This window comes from Arvicanthis niloticus, chromosome 4 (genome assembly GCF_011762505.2).
Source record: "Arvicanthis niloticus isolate mArvNil1 chromosome 4, mArvNil1.pat.X, whole genome shotgun sequence".
In the NCBI taxonomy this organism is placed as follows: Eukaryota; Metazoa; Chordata; class Mammalia; order Rodentia; family Muridae; genus Arvicanthis; species Arvicanthis niloticus.
In genome coordinates, this window is record NC_047661.1 from 107336947 (window position 1) to 107353584 (window position 16638).

Here is a 16638-nt window from a genome sequence, read left to right on the forward strand (position 1 = left end):
ACATCATGGGCAATCACCACCAGCTGAGCCTTCTTGTTCTCCACCAAGATGGTGACTGTATTGACTCCTGCTCGGAGGACAGGTGGTCTCTTAGTTGGGACATCCCCTATGCCAGCAGCTTTCTTCTCAGCACGGGCCAGTAGCCTTTGCTGCTTCTCTTGCTTTGTCTCTGGCCTGTACTTGTGGGCAAGCTTAAGCAGCTGAGAAGCTGTTTGTCTGTCCAGGGCCTGGGTGAACTGGTTAATGGCAGGAGGTACTTGGAGCCGCTTATAGAGGGTGGCTCTTTGCCGCTGCAGCCTGATGTAGCGGGGCCATTTGACGAAGCGTGTTAGATCTCTTTTGGGGGAATAGGCAATATTCATGGGTAGAGAATAAAGAGCTGGTTCAATCTTTTTAGCTGGTTAGATATGTTTACCAAGTCTGCTGACAGAGAGGTGAATGCTTACTCAATGAAGAAAAGGCCTTGAGAGGGGACCACTGGGATAACTGCCCTTGGCTTTGTCCTGATTTGTGTTTCTGGGGTGATTACAAAGAAGATCCGGAAGTCCACTGACACAAAGATGGAAGGATGGCTGCTGGTGATGGGTGATAGGATAAAATATACGGGCAGAATGGCTGTCTTAATTAGGGTTTTACTGCTGTGAACAGACACCATGGCCAAGGCAACTCTTATAAGGACAAGATTTAATTGGGGCTGGCTTACAGGTTCAGAGATTCAGTCCAATATCATCAAGGTGGGAACATGGCATCGTCCAGGCAGGTATACTGTATAGTACAGGAGGAGATGAGAGTTCTACATCTTTTTCTGAAGGCTGCTAGCAGAATACTGACTTCCAGGCAGGTAGGATGAGAGTCTTAAAGTCCACACCCACAGTGACACACCTACTCCAACAAGGCCACACCTACTCCAATAGGGTTAAACCTTCTTATAGTACCATATACAAACCATCACAATGGCCTTAGGTAGAAAAGAACCAACTGCACAGATGTAATGCACAGTGGGGAAAGAGTCTGGCCACAGAGAAGCTCAGAGGAAAAGACACAGGAAACGAGGTGTTCATCCAAGGAAGCAGCTATGGTACGTGGCTACAGGCCCCTCTCCAGTTACTTTGTAAACTCACAACCTAGGTAGAAGGCAGCCTTTAAACGCTCAGACCTGTATAGGTGTAGCGGCATGTGGCTGGAGAAACGTGACCACGGGGGAAAACCTTACTTAAAACTCATGACCATCTAACTGCTCATGGTGACTGAAACCTTCCCCTGTTACACTCTTAGATGTGTCTGTCCTACATCTGTCCCTCTCTCCAGGCCTCTGCGTCTTCTCTCCTACTCTTCTCGGCTGATGCTCTGTTATCTACATATCTGACAAAACCTCAAGCGACCAGAAAAGGCCTTGTGTTGTCTCCTTCCATATTTCCCCATCTCCCACACCTCCACCCACAAACACCAGTCTCTTCCTCATTACAGGGTCTCTCAGGACCCTACATCTACCTATGGCCCAGAATTCATTGTTTTTCTGGTTGGTTGTTGAACAACCCTCCCGCTTCTTCTCCCACACTCGAAGTTGTTACCTTTCTACCTCTCTATGATGTAGTTTCCATCCGCACAGAGACGAGCTATCAGTATTTTGCGAGTTCTTTCCATTCATGGAAATGGTCTTCTTGTCCCTCGTCTGTAGGTGCTTCCTTTGCACAGGTCTGAGTAAGTGCTCTGCAGAAGGCCCACTACACAACCTTTGCAGCCCTCTGGAGCGTTTATCTCTGCAGCCCTGGGTGCTCTCCTCTTCTGCTCTGGGGATCCTTGCTCTGCCGACTTCCCTTCATTGCACTGTGGCCTGGGATCTCTCCAGTGTGCGCTGGGCCACAGTAGGAAGCTCTCGCTTGCCCCTCCATCCTCAGTGCTCACTGCATGGCCTGCTATCTAGTGTCTGAACTCCTGTTTCACGTATTCTGTGTTAGGCATTGAAACTGGAAGAGAAAACTGATCCCAATGTTTCATCGTGGCCAGAGGTAGAGGTGAGCATCCTGCCCTCGCACATCATCCAGTCCTTCCTCCCTGTCTGTAGGTAACAAAGCTCAGTCCTTAGACTGCCGTTGATTATTGGCTGTGCTTTTCACTAGGTGCATCTGGCTACTTGCTGTGCAGGCTTATGGAGACTAGTGCAGTGTTTTCAATTAGTTAATGTCATTTGTAAATGCTTTCCAATTCCTTTTCATTACAATCATTTGTTCTTTGACAGTTTCTTACATGTATGAGATCCATTCTGGTCAATCTCACTCCACCCTCTTTCTCTTCCTCCGCCTCTGTTAGCCTCAGCTCTCCTACAAGTGCTTTCCCCATGTTCATGTCTTTTCATTTTGTGTCGTGGCTCTCTGAGTCGATCAGGGTTATCTATGGACCATGGGTTTGGAACTGTCCCCTGGAAGCTGGCTCGCTTGCCCATAGCACACACCTGAAGACAATGGTTGTCGGCAGTTTTTACCTCTTGTGTCTCTCCGATTTCATCCTCATCCACCAGAAAACCTTTGGATTACCCAGAGATAGAATCAGGATGCATGCTTTAAAAAAATTAATTAAATTAAGTTTTAAATTAAGTTTCTCTTTGTAGTCTTGGCTGTCCTGGAACTTGTTTTGTAGACTAGGCTGGCCTCAAATTCAGAGATCCCCTGTCTCTATCTCAGGAGGCAGAGGAAGGTGTATATCTGTGAGTTTGAGGGCAGACTGGTCTACATACTGAGATCCTTTCTCAAAATCAAAAAAAAAAAAAAAAAAAAAAAAAAAAAGAAGAAGAAGAAGAAAACAAGAAAAGAAGAAGAAAAACAAATTACTCGGAGTCTGGCCTTCACGTCCCCTTGACCACTACGACTCTGCAGAGTTCCCTCATCTTTCCCCTACAGCATGGCAACATTTTCCCAACTTCCTCACTCAGCAGCCTGCACGATTTAACAAGGGGGAATCTTTTCAAAGCAGCACCCAGAACCAGCCTTTGACGATTCAAATCAGATCATTCACTATATTTCAAAAGTCAGTTCATAGGTGCTGTGGGGGATCCGGGTCTCCCTGATCTCTCTTTTCCCCTCAACCCTGCTCTAGCTAAGGCCATCTCTCTCTGTTCCCAGACAAGGCCAGGCCAGGCCAGTCTTAGCATCTGCACATGGGTGGTACATTCTTTTGAAGTACTCACTGTCAACTCCCTTGTTTCAAAACCTAGCTTAAATATCACCCTTTCAGTGATTTATACCCTGATGTGTTGTTTCTAGAATTCGATTTCCTTCTTATTTAACAAGCCACCTCCCCCCACCCCCCGCCCCCAGTCTCCAACAGGAACATGATAAACATTTGTTGAGTGAGAGAATGGATAATGTCTGGTAAGAAAGCGTGTTGAATTTTGGATGATGTTAGGGGAATCTCAAGTGACAAACAAGGAACATGGAGTCACTGTGGACATGTAGTGTCACTTACTATGTACTTTGTACATATTTAATTAATTTATGTATTTAAAACCCTTTTTTTATCTTTTGAGAGAAAGTCTTGCTATCTGGTTCTGGCTGGTCTGGTATTCACTGTGTCGACTAGGTTGGTCTTGAATTCTTGGCGATTCTCCTGCCTTGGCTTCCCACACCCAGCTTCATAAACATTTTATTGGCTCTTCCCAATGATACCATAAGGCAGGTACTCTGTTTTGCCAAAGTGGGGGAGAAAAAACGAGGAAGGGTAAACACAAGTTCTCTATCATTTCACAGTTAATAACTATAGAACCAGGATTCAAACCAAGCATCAGATCATAAGACTCATAGCCGTCTCAGCATCTGGAACAAAGTGATTGGTTCCAGAAACCATACTTCGTGACCAAGGGATGGAGGAAGCAGTGTTCTCCTCAGGGAAGAGAGCACTCACAGTGGCTGACAATTTTCCAGTGTGTTAAGGGAAGCTGAGGAAGGTGGGTATGGTTTTAACACCACCATGCATCGATTTGGACCTAAGGATACCAACAAGCTCATTTTTGGAAGGCTTTATCTCAAGAGGTGTTCAGAGTGGCCCTTTGGGAGGTGTCTAGATCCTGAGGACTTCGACCTTGTCATACATCCACATGTGTCCAACTTGTACACAGGTCACAGGCATCCCTATCAGTGTGGCTCAAAATGAAATCTTACATTTACTTAAGACATTAGAGATTTTCATTTTATTTTTGGGTAATCCTGTGAGGTGATTCTTGAGTGTGAACTTTGTAGATGGCAAAGTCATGTTGCAAGTATCCAAAGATTGGTCATGCCTACTGTGATGGATTCCTAGTTTAGTGAGTTTGTCAACACCACTCATGCCACCATCAGGTTACCTCTCTTGTGCCATGAGATAAAGGGCTTTCGCACTAATGTACTACATTAGTCATTGTCATTGTCTCAAATACAACCCTCACCATGCACCGAAGTCCCAGAAACAATGAAGCAAAGTAAACTTTCCCTCAGATATTTTGTGATAGAATCAGATTGCTGAGTAACATAGAGAGGCTTAAAAAGCCAGAGTTCATGGCACAGGCAACACAGAGAAGTGAATTGCAGCCTAATATGAATAAGATTTTAAAAACTATACAGATATACAAAATTAATATATTCTATTATTAATAGTGACACTTCTTTTTAGATGTATCCCAAGGTGGTCATGAATTTACTACCTAGTTGGGGGTGGCCTTGAACTGATTCTCCTGCCTCTGCCTCCTGAGTATTAGGAATATAGGCTGTGCCACCATGCTATATAGGGTTCTGGGAATCAAAACCAGAGCTCTGTGAATTTTTTGCAAGCATTCCATCAGCTGAGCTACATCCCTAGTTTCCAAAGTGAGGATTTTCCTATCACTGAAAGTGTATATGGATCTCGGGTAGCTGTTTCTTGGGCAGAGCATTCTCCAGGCAGAAGTTTATGCTTGACGCACCACCTCACAGATTTTGTGATTCATCTCTTCCCATAGCTGGTAGCTAAGGCTGTCCTCCCCAAGCAGATACAGTGAGACTAAACTGCATCGTACATGCATTTTGCCTCCGTCTGAAATAAAGGACATATGTTAATTTGTACATACAAGAAAATGTTCCGTTGTTCAGTTTGCTAGAAGTCTGGTCAGACAACTCATGTAGGTTAATTTGGAAAGAACTCAAAGAGACATGTCTCATTTGAGCCACCAGGGTTGTAAATCTTTGGATGGTGACTGGGTGAGAAAGAGGCAGAGGGAATCAGGCCTCTTCGCCAATTTTCTGGAATAGAACTGTTCTATTCCTTGTCCTTAGTCTGGGCAGTGGGAGAGAGCGTGGTTATACAGCCTGCTGTTGCTTGGACACCAGTCTGATCTCGGCTCATATTCTATGCAGCCCTCTTGCTAGATGTGAGGCTGGACCAGACATTCCCTTAACTGAAGAGTCCAGGCAGGTCCAGTACATCTTACTAAAACGGGTGTCTTTCAGGGTCTTGTGGAGATTTTACTGACATAGCCAAGAGCGATGTCATTCAGGAAAGTGTTAGTTCTCTTCCTTCTTCTGGATCTAGGGAAGATCTGCCACTCAAAGGGTGACTCACAAAAGGACTGGGGCTCCCCAATGAGCTGATTGTTTTCCAGCAAAGAAGAGACAGATGCTTGAGATAGAATGTAGATAATGTAGACTCCTTACTTCCCTCCTTCCCTCCCTCCTCCCCTGTCTTCCCTCCTTCCCTCCCTTCTCCCTCCCTCTATCCTCTCTCTCTCCTTCCCTCCCTCCTTCCATTCTCCTTCCCTGTCTTCCCTTCCTTCTCCTTCCCTGTCTTCCCTCCCTTCTCCCTCCCTCTATCCTCTCTCTCTCCTTCCCTCCCTCCTTCCCTGTCTTCCCTCCCTTCTCCCTCCCTCCCTCCCTCCCTCCCTCCCTCCCTCCCTCCCTCTCCCTCCCTCCCCTCCCTCCCTCTCCCTCCCTCCCTCCCTCCCTCCCTCCCTCCCTCCCTTTCCCTCCCTCCCTCCCTCCCTCCCTCCCTTTCCCTCCCTCCCTCCCTCCCTCCCTCCCTCCCTCCCTTTCCCTCCCTCCCTCCCTCCCTTTCCCTCCCTCCCTCCCTCCCTCCCTCCCTCCCTCCCTCCCTTCCTCCCTCCTTCTTCCCTCTGTCTTCTCTCCTTCCCTCTCTCCTCCCTCCCTCTATCCTCTCTATCCTTCCTTCCCTCCTTCCCTACCTCCCTCCTTCCCCTCTCCTTCCCTCCATCTGTCCCTCCCTTCCTCCTTACTGGTTTTATTGAGACAGGTTCTCGCTATGTCACATAGGCTAGCCTCAGACTCTGAACTTTCTGTTTCCCCTGACCCAACCCTTAGTGCTGGGATTGTAGGCATGTGCCACCATGCCTAGTTTAGTGCACTCCAATCATGTAGAAATCTGCCCCAAACAAGAGGCTAGCTGCATCCAACAGTATGTTTAATGACATGGTCGTTATACTCTGGTGCAGGCACTTTGTATCACTGTGGATAAGTAACCCACATTCCATGAGCTGGTAGTTTGGGTGGCACTGTCCCTAAACTTACAATACAGTTTAAGGACCCAGCAAGTAGGGCCACTACGATTATTGGCCATTTATGGTGTTGCTGGGTTAGTAACATATATGAAACCTTTACAACAGAACTGGGTGCAGAGTGAATGCCGTTAAGACTTTCCTATGATTGTTACTGAGGAGTAAGCAGAATTGGTTTCCCAGGAGCTGATTGGGCTTGCCTTCACTCCATGACAGATCACATGCCCTTTGTGGAAGCTTCTTTCCTCTTTCCGTTTTCTCCTGTCCTTCTTCTTCTCGACCTTCACCTGGAAACAGACGACATCATGACCTTTCCTGCTGTTCTGCTGAGACTAACATATTAAGTCCTTGGTGAATTTACTTATCAATGTTGAAACCAGAAATGTGACTCAAAAGTTGAGTCACAGGTTGAGACTCAAAGTTCAAGTCTTATGAGGAACTTCACATTATTTTTCTGAAGAAAGACAAAGAGATTCCATGAAGGAGGCCACTCTGTGACACTTCCCCTTTCCTCCTCACTTCCTGTTGGCCAGGCAGTCCTTCCTGCTCACCTGGCTGTTTACACGTGCTACCCACAGACAAAGGGCCCACATCCTCTCTGAGCTGGTCCCCAGGAAAGGTAGCACATGGCTGCATCTGTAAAGCAGCATTTTGTGCCTGTGTACATCTATAACAACTTGATTCTATATTCTATTTCTAAATTCAAAGTCAGCTTTGGGAATTATCTGTCCATGTAATAGATTTCTTTAAAAAGTGGTTTCTTGACATTATCATTACTTTAAAAAAATGTTTATTTATGAATGTCTGAGGGGCTGGCTGTGTGAGCATTGCATTGGAACTATTGATTAGAGCCTAGTAGGGTCATCACTGGGTATACAACTGAAGGCGCCCATCCACCCCCATCTATCAGTAGCAAATTAGTTCAGCACTGAGTAATGTACGGTCCCCTGAGCTCCTTCACTAGCTATTGACAGACTTAGTGTATGTAGACCCATGCAGGCATCCTCAGCTGTTGTGAGTTTGTGGTTTCAATGGCTATGTCTTGCCCAGGAGACAGCATGTCTCTGTCTTTCTCCCTGTGTTGTCTCTTGTGTTCTTTCTACCTAATCTTTCCACAGTATTCCTTAGAGGGGACGTATAAGTGTCTTCTTTGGGACAGAGCACCCAATAGTCACCTATTCTCAGTCCCTTGTGAAGCCAAGAGGTTTTGTATTCACCACCATTCACTGGAGAAAAGATACTTTGATTAACGTTGAGAGTAGCAGCATTTGCCTGTGGGGATGAACATAACTGTTCAGAGGGCAATTTAATGCCATGACGACGTATTCAAACAACAGTGTTCTATCCTCCACTAGGGCCTCTGATATCCCTTGTCATGAGTTTTTAAGTAGGGTTACAGTTCTGGGACACGGATTCCTGCCTAGGAGATAGTCTTCAAATCCAATAGGAAGCAGCCGGTTACCCCAAACAGTAGAGCTGCTATTTTGCAAGTGGGCACATCTTGCCTGGTAGGTTGGTCTCATTATTCATAGAGTTCACAGTTGGGTGACAGTTAATGCCTTTTCTTCCCAGCAGTTTGGGGACTATGGAATCTAGCTGACACAGAGAATGCTTCCAGCTCAGTTACAATTGGAAGAAAATCCATTTTCTTTATGGATTTTTTAAAAAGATATTTTTTAATGTAATCCTGGCTGTCTAGAACTCACTATGTAGACCAGGTTAGACTCAAACTCACAGTCTCTCTAATAATGTTATATGGCTATATGAACTCCATTAGAGTTGGTCATAGATACTCTTATGTCTAAGGTCATAGGCCTTCACAGTTAATTTGTGTTTATTTTTAGAGACCTCTAGATGTTGGTACACAAGCTACTACATCTCTCACCTTGTCAATGTCTGGTCTACAGGCATAGCCGATCGATAGGAGCTTCTAGCCATGCTCAGCTCAGTCAGTATTTTCATCCTAATAAGTGTTCTTGGTGGTAACAGGCCTACTCTCCCCTTTCACAGTGACCTCTTCCACTTTTGTAGGGTTAATATTTTAAGATAGGCTCTGCTGGCCTCTTGTTAATTTGAGCCTTATGATGTGCTGGCCAGGATCACCAAGCAACTAAATGAATTTTGAGAGTCTGCTCTGCAGAAATCTCATATTTCTTTAGCTCTTAGAAATGAACACAAACTCACAGAATCCAGTAAGCCTCAGGAGCAAAACGAGACGATTTCAGTGATAAAGTAGAATGTTTACAAAGTATCCCTGTTTGTAGATTAGGTCTCGGTTTCTGTTCACTAGAAATAGAAAATGTCCAGGGGATGTGAAGGAAATCGGCACAAATAGGCGTTTCCTATCAACCATGCTTCCTTCCACGCGTGAAATGAAGATGGCTCTTGGTCACTGACTGAAAACGGCTTTGATTCTTTCTCTGTGTTGGCATCATCCAGATGGAAAGCATGGCAGAGTTCTGGGAAGAGCCCCCTGTGTGGCTGTCTAAGTTAAGGTTTTACTGCTGTGAACAGACACATCGTGACCCAGCATGACTTGCCATGACTAAGGCAAGTCTTATAAAGACAACATTTAATTGGGGCTGGCTTACAGGTTCAGAGGTTCAGTCCATTATCATCAAGGCGGGAGGATAGCAGTGTTCAGGCAGGCATGGCACAGGGCAGAGCTGAGAGTTCTAAATCTTTATCTGAAGGTTGCTAGCAGAATATTGGCTTCCAAGCAACTAGGATGAGGGTCTTAAAAGCCCATACCCACAGTGACACACCTACTCCAACACCTACTTCAACAGAGTCACACTTTAATAGTCCCACTCCCTGGGCCGAGCATATACAAACCATCACAATGGCTTTTTTGACCATTGTACCTTTACCTTACAAAGATTGTTGAGATGTGGTTTTCTTTCTCTCCCATGTCTCCTCTTCCCTTTTGTCAAAGCCTGGGTCCTGACATCAGCACCATATTCTCACTTTCTCTCTCGCCCTCCCCTGCTGTTTCTCCATCTCTCTATCTCTATGTCTAGACTTAGTATTTTTCAGAGAATTGTTTTTTTAAATTTTTATGTGTATGGTGGACTTCCCTGCATGTATGTCTGTGTCCCCGTTGTGTACCTGGTGTCTGTGATAGCCAGAAGAGGGCATCAAATTCTTTGAAACTGGAGTTACAGATGGTTGTGAGTTACCACATGGGTTCTGGGAATTGAATTCAGAACCTCTGGGAGAGTTCTTAACCAATGAGCTCTCCAGCCCGATGGTTTTATTTTAAATTAATATTTTTGGTTAGCATAAGAAGAAATGAGTTATGTTATGATATTTCTATAAATACATATCATTATGCTGTCTTCTCATTAATATCCCACTTCCCCTTTTCCCTGACTATGACATGAGTGTGTGTGTGTGCACATATATATGATGAGAGGTCCAAAAACATTGGGATAGAAATTTTCATTTCCTCAGGAAGCATATTGGGCTCCTCAGAGGGAGCCACTGGCAATGGGCCTTTAGTCAGTGACAACCCTGACTTAGGAAGGTGAGTCTGGAGCAGAGTCAGCCCCTGGGACACCTAGCTGGAGGAGATAACAAGGCCAGAGCCGAGCTGGTTTCCAAAATTCTTTGAGGTCTCACTTAATATAATGGAACTAACATAGCAGCCAATCAAAATGGTGCTAATGTCACTGATTTTCCCCTACCAATCATGTTAGAGGTTACCTAACCCTTCTAGAAAATTCCCCCAGCCCTGCATGAAAGGCGGCCTTTGAGCCCCTCCAGTTGTCACTGTTTTGATGAATGGTTGACCCCTGCATGGTGGTACTCTCTGCAGAATAAATGCTCTTTGCTGTTGCATACTATTTGAGTCTGGGGTCCTCCTTCAGCAATTCTTGGACCCTAACAATATGTGTATGTGCATATACACACATATGTATACATATATATTTACATCTAGATTATTAATCTGAGAGGAAAACATGGTATTTGTCTTTTCGGGTCTAGCTCATTTCACTTAACATAATGTGTTTATGTGCTAGGCTTTCTTTATCCATTTATCTGTTGGATATCTAGGCTGTTTCTGTATCCTGGCTATAGCAGTTGGCATGGTAGTAAACATTTTCCTAAAGACTCTGTTAGTCTTTTTCCCCTACTTTGTGACAACCTGAAGAATTAAGGTTGATTTTGGCTCGTGGGTTCAGTCCATCACTAGCTGGCTCTGTTGTTACTGGGACTATGGTGAGGTAGAACATTGAGGCAGAGAAGGTGGGGATTGTGGGGATCTTGGAAATGAAGTAAGACCACAGTGACTCATTTTACTCAACTATGTCCTATTACCTCATAGCTAATTCAGCCATAGACTCATCAGTATATTAATCTCTTGAAGAAGTTACTGCTCTAGTGATCTAAGCAGCCCTCAACAGTGCCACCAACTAGGGAGACGGCCCTAAAACCAGTCTCTGGGTAACATTCCAGGTCCACATCACAGCAATCTTTTTTTTGTCCCCATATCTGCCCGTTAGAACAGGTCATTGCTTCTCCATCCCAGTTTGGCTTGGGATTTGGTCTCTATATTCAATCCTAATTTCAGACAGAGACAAGAACGGTCTCACGAAATGCAGTGCTGTCGATGAGAACATGGCGTTTGGGCTGTTTCAATTTCTTGATAGAATTTTAAGAAAATGTCTGTCTTCTTTCTGAGACACTACACTTGAAGAGGATCATGGCCATGCTTGCCTTTTTGATTCCTATACATATCTAGTGCCCAGTTCAATGCCTGACACAACAGAGGTTGCATTGTGATTTTTCTAGGGGAAATGTGAACAGACATCTGATGGCTCTGATGATAATTCAGCCATAGACTCATCAGTATATTAATCTCTTGAAGAAGTTACTGCTCTAGTGATCTAAGCAGCTCTCAACAGATACATGAAAAAGATGGTTCTACTCAAGTTTAGTTTAGTGGACTGTCAGCTTATCCAGGTTAGTTAGAGGAGTGCGGGTGACTCAAAGGCAGTTGTACCACCTCAAGCTCCTCCCACTTCAGCATTGGTTGCTGAGGAAAGCTGCAACTTTGGAGCGACCTGTTCAATCTAGAGTCAGCTCTGCCAAAGAGAGTCATCTCTCCCCCAATAGTTAAGGCTTTTACAACTCCTTGAGTGGGGCCCTGTGACTCTTGTAACTTTCCGAGACTCTCCAGCCTAAGTCTGTGAGCATCCTGGGTCTTAGGATTCTATTTTTATCCTTCCAGGAAAGAATGTTTCAATTTGGAGAAGTAGCTGCATAAAACACAGGTGTTGAACATATTTTTCTCGTTGTTAAACAGATGAGTGGGGAGATTATCACATGGCTTGGTATACAGCAAGCATTTAATGTCTGTAGCCATCTACTTCTTATGTTCACATCTTTTGTATGAATCTGCTCATACGTGAACATGTGGCACCGTCAACAGGAGCGATGGCTCAGCTGAACATAAAGTGGTAATTAATAAGTAATATTATAAATGAAAGGAAGGGTACAGTCTAGTTATTTCTTGAAATGATGGAACGTGTGTGAATTGGCTCTCCACCCAAGCTAGAAAATAATCTTATAAATAAACATGTTCCAATGCCCCGAGTCTTACATTTGAATGGGCTTTCTGTTCAGTGGAGGTGGCAGAAAAGGAGACGTGTGCTGATATTTTAGTAGTCTGTATTATTTGAACACATGGAAAGGTTACGGTAAGCAAATGCAAATGTATAAGCTGTTACTATATTAGCCGTACATGTGGTCTGAGTGCTCACAGTGTACGTGGCTTGAGTGTGGATGTTAAAAGGAAATCTGGTGTCTTGCCAGGTGGAACTGCAGTCCTGATCTAGCAAGGGCTATGGGTAGTTTAGGTTTTGTTAAATCCAAGTTTTACTTCAGAGCCCTCCCTGGCTCTCTGGCTCCCTGGCATGTGCCAGGGCAGGGGTGGGGGCGGGAGGGGGGAGGAGGATTTTGGTGTTGAAGGTGAAGGAGATGATGAAGTGTGTTGGAGGGGCTGAAAGGCACTGAGCTTCAGCCCTGGCTTTCCTCTGCTGCCTCCTCTCTCTCCAAAGGAAACATGGGGGTGCCTGAAGGGAAACAGAATTCAGGATCTAGAAAATCACAGCCTGTGACATTTGCGTCACGAGCCGTGACTGAAAAAGTTGAGAAGTGACTCTCGCAGGCAATCTCAGTGATAGACTCTGTCTCAGAATCCGCTCAGCTACAGATTGAGTTCAAGGATACACGCTTGGGAGACACATCATTTACCCTGTGATTTCCCTCAGGCCCACTCTCCTCTAACGTCTCAGGCGTAGACAAACATGTTTTCTAAGTTTTAAAGCTTAAAAATGAACATATGAACACAAGGTATTTAAAGATAAATATATGAACAGAATGGGTAAACAGCGCCACCCGGTCACTTTCTTTAGCTTAGTCAGACTGTCAGGCGCCATCTTTGAAGTGTTAACTTGGAAGGAAGAGTCTGTCTGTGCTAGGTAAGCATAGGTTTCTGCTTCACCGCTGGGCAGCATCAGTTCCCTACTGGGGTGTGACTCTGTCTAGCTGTTGGCACTCTCTTCTCTTATATTTTGATAATTCCATGATACTCGTCAAGTGTGGATTAAGTGTTGTTGATACCTGTAAAAACGATGTCTGTTAGGGAATCCATTTTTATAAAGTTAGAATCTATTATGCTCAACTTAATGCTTTTCTCTTCCTAAATAAGAGCCCTGTGACCCAGAGAAGAAAAGTCAGTTTTCTTTCTCATCTTTGCAGAGATCCCTGGTTCCACCTGCTAGGTGTGCTATATGACAGGGTTACAGCCTCCGTATCTGTCTTTCCCACTGAAGAAAATTGAGCAGAAATTGTTTTGAAAAGAAAGTCGTCAAAAACAGACAAATGAGAAAATTGCTTTTGTTTGCAAGACAAGAAGACACAGAACAGTGACAGTGTGACTGATTCTTGACATCATCACCCCTGACCTAGCTGGAACTGGGAATTTCCTTGTTCACATTTCTCTTATGTGGACTGCCTGCTTAGACATAGCTGGAGCCAGGTTAATTTTCTGTGAGATAAATTATGCTTCATCTTAAGATTTGTTCTGAAGGTTTAAGATTGTGTTGTGTCTTTATAATACTACACTTAACATATTTATTTGATATATGTCATAATCATTTCTTCCTATTCGGGATCTGATGAAAAGACAGACGTGTTTACAGGTTTTGAAGTCGAAGCAAACCCATTAATATGTATATTTAAAACAGATATTTAAATTAATGATGTATATCACACAGCAGTGTTTGTTCACCTAGTATAAAAGGTTAGACTCATGATATACGAAAATATATGGAAACACACACATTAACTTTTCATTTATGGGAAGTAGACTTCATTTATCGGTATAATTTTGCATAAATTATAACTATGAGAATCTCTCTATCATTTTCTCTCTTGTATGTTTAATTGAAAAACAAAATCTAGGCTGGGGAGGATGGTTCAGTGGTTAAGAGCACTGGCTGCTCTCACAGGGGACCTACGTTAGGTATCCAGAACCTACATGGTGGCTCACAACTGTTACTGTAGTATCAGGGCATCTGATGTCTCTTCTAGTCTCTGTGGGCTCTTGCATCAATATCGCGCTCAAGTGCGTGCGCGCGCGCGCGCACACACACACACACAGACACCCATAAAACAACATAAATAGAATAAAATAAGCAGATATTTAAAAATAAAAATAAAATCTACATGCAATTTAAATGAGCATACAATTCCTGAGACTAATTGCAATGGCCGGTGATAGCCTTGTCCACCTGTTATTTTATTTAATCACAATTTTTAAAGTGGCGGCATCATCCCGGGATATGTGATGCATGGGTGTATCTAGCTGTTCTAGAAAGAGTGAAGGCAAATCCCATTTTTTATGGCTTAAGTGCTTAAATCCAGGGAAGATTTTTGCAGAAGGAGACTGACGAGAGGGACAGGTGGATATTGGCTCCAGCGTGGTGACAAGCTTTCAACCTCGGCTGCATTCTTACAGCAGGAGAGTGGGGAGCAGCTGGCAGCCTGGGAGCCACTGTTCTGCAGATGGAATTCTTGTGGCAAAGAGAAGAATGTCCTATCTGGCTCCTTATGCTTTCTGAACAAAGAGGGCAACTTAAGAGATTGAATCTGCTGTTTGATCTTAATGGTAGAGCTCTGTCCCCATTCGATGTCACGTCTGCTGTGTTCAGCTCAAATGATTTATGTTTAGAGAAGAATATAAAGTTTCTCCATTCACTGTTAGTGGGCGATGCCCTGAGTTCAGTGTTCCCTAACGGCTCACCCTTTCAAATCCCGAGACTGGGGGCCGAGCATATGAATAGAGATCTGTCTACTTATGACATAAGTCAAGAGAACGAACTTTTTGGTAAAACATGTTCTTCCTCTGAACGTGGCGCTTTCTGTGAGAGCACAGAGGTGTGTGTGTATGTATGTGTGTGTGTGAAGGGAGTTAGTCTCTTCTCTTCCCGTTGCTAGTTTCACCTCACACTGTAAGAGTATACCCATGTGTGCTTGTAAATACTTCAACCGATGTGCCTCTTGGCCATCTGTAGCTCTAGAAAGTCAAGTACCATACTGAGAACTATCTGAGCAGAGGATTCTGATACTCGAGATTTAGAAAGTAGTGCAGAAGAGACCAGTCAAGCTCACAAGAGGAAAGGTACGGTTGGGGCAGAGAGGCTGCCTGTGGATCCCAGCCTTTTAAACTGTGGACTCTGCGACAGAAGGCGGAGATTGTGAAATGTTAGGCATCGCTAAACCACCAAAAATAAAACCAAAGTCAGTTGCACAATGAACCCCAGTGTTTGCAGCAGAGCTGGCCAGTCTTTCCTCACCTGACTTCACAGTGGTCTTGGTTCTGAACACTGCGTGCACGCTGCCTCTGTGTGCCCTTAGGCCACGCGCCAGCAAATGCTCCTGATATACCTCAACTCACACTCAAAAATATCTCATGAGTTAGTGTTTTCACTGGCTATCCGAAGTTTTCTGCTCTTATAAAAACATGATAGGGCCTGCTCAGTGGTTAAGAGCACTTGCTCTTACAGAGAACCTAGGTCTGATTCCCAGCACCCACGTGGCTGCTCACAACCATATGTAACTACACTTCCAGGGGATTTGACATACTTTCCTGACACCTACCTAAGCCCCAGACATGAACGCTTGGTGCACAGGCATACATTCAGGCAAAATACCCACACGCATAAAATAAAATAAGATAAGATAAAATAATAAAATAAAATAAAGCCAAAACAACAGTAACAACAACAAAAATTTCATAATGGTTTAATTATGAAAGACTATTTGGTTGGAACCCCAGCTCATCCCTGTCACAAGCTATAAAACCCTGTTTGGTCCTCTTCCCACAGAACAAAACACAAACAACCCAAACCAAAACGCAACCAACCAAACCTCAAAACCAGACAGGGAGGAGGAGTGTGTGGCGGCGGACTTGCAACGTGTCCATTTAATTAAGAATAGCGAAAGCTAGTGATGACTTGCCTGGTGCCTGTAACCCAATTGCTCCCAGAGGAAAAACAACATCTGTGAGAAACAGATAAATTCCTCACTGCTGCTTGTAACACGTGAAACCCAGCATTCAGCATGGAAACGGTTCTTCTGTTGCATCCTTGCAGCATTTGGAAGGATAACTATGACATGAAACGGTCTTTCAGAAAGCTCTATTCGGCGGAACTTTAGTCTGAAAGTTAAATGGAAATCTCTAGTCTAATTTTTATTTTTTTTCTTTTATTGGATATTTTCTTTATTTATATTTCAAATGTTATCCCCTCTCCAGGTCTCCCCTCCCCCCAACCCCCCAACCCATGTCCCTGGCCCCCTGCCTCTATGAAGGTGCTCCCCCACACACTCATCCACTCCAGCCTTCCCACCCTGGCATTCCCCTACACTGGGGCATCGAACCCCCACAAGACTAAGGGCTGCTGTTCCCACTGATGACCAATAAGGCCATCCTTGGCCACACACCTGGCCGGAGCCATGGGTCCCTCCATGTGTACTTTTTGGTTGGTGGTCCAGGGTCCAGTCCCTGGGAATTCCTGAGAGTCTGGCTGGTTGACACTTTCTCCCCTCATGGGGCTGCA